The sequence below is a fragment of the Crocuta crocuta genome, unplaced genomic scaffold (genome assembly GCF_008692635.1).
Source record: "Crocuta crocuta isolate KB4526 unplaced genomic scaffold, BGI_CrCroc_1.0 scaffold43, whole genome shotgun sequence".
In the NCBI taxonomy this organism is placed as follows: Eukaryota; Metazoa; Chordata; class Mammalia; order Carnivora; family Hyaenidae; genus Crocuta; species Crocuta crocuta.
The window spans coordinates 496,006-496,822 of NW_027529429.1; positions in this window are offsets into that span (position 1 = coordinate 496,006).

Sequence of the window (817 nt, forward strand, 5' to 3'; positions counted from 1 at the left end):
TATATATATATATATATCTGCAGCTCAGAGTTCCTGGCAGTCACTAAATGGGAAAGGAGATACTGTGGGTGACCAAGATTAGCCAGAGAGAACTGGGAGCACAGAAAGAGAGGAAGGTCTAGGTCAGAGTCCTAAAAAACACCAACATAGAAAAGATGGGCAGATGAGCTTATGAAAAGACTCAGAAGAAATAAACAGAAAAGCAAGGGGGCACCTGGGTGGCTCAGTCATTTAAACATCCAATTTGGGGCTGAGGTCATGATCTCATGGTTTGTGGGTTCAAGCCCTGCATCAGACTCTGCACTGACAGCTTGGAGCCTGGAGCCTGATTCAGATTATATTTCTCCCTCTCTCTCTGCCCCTCCTCCACTTGTTTCTCTCTCTCTCTCTCTCCCTCTTTCTCTCAAAAATAAATAAATATTTAAAAAAACCAAGAAACTGCCTTAAGATAAAACCTCAGAGTTATAGCACTTTCAACAATAGTCAAATCATGGAAAGAGCCTAAATGTCTATCAACTGACGAATGGATCAAGAAGATGTGGTTTCTCATGCCAATCAGAGTTGCTAAAATGAACAAATCAGGAGACTATAGATGCTGGTGAGGATGTGGAGAAGTGGGCATCCTCCTACGCTGTTGGTGGGAATGTAAACTGGTGCAGCCCCTCTGGGAAACAGTGTGGAGGTTCCTCAAAAAATTAACAATAGAACTCCCCTATGACCCAGCAATAGCACTGCTAGGAGTTTACCCAAGGGATACAGGAGTGCTGATGCATAGGGGCACATGTACCCCAATGTTCATAGCAGCACTCTCCACAAT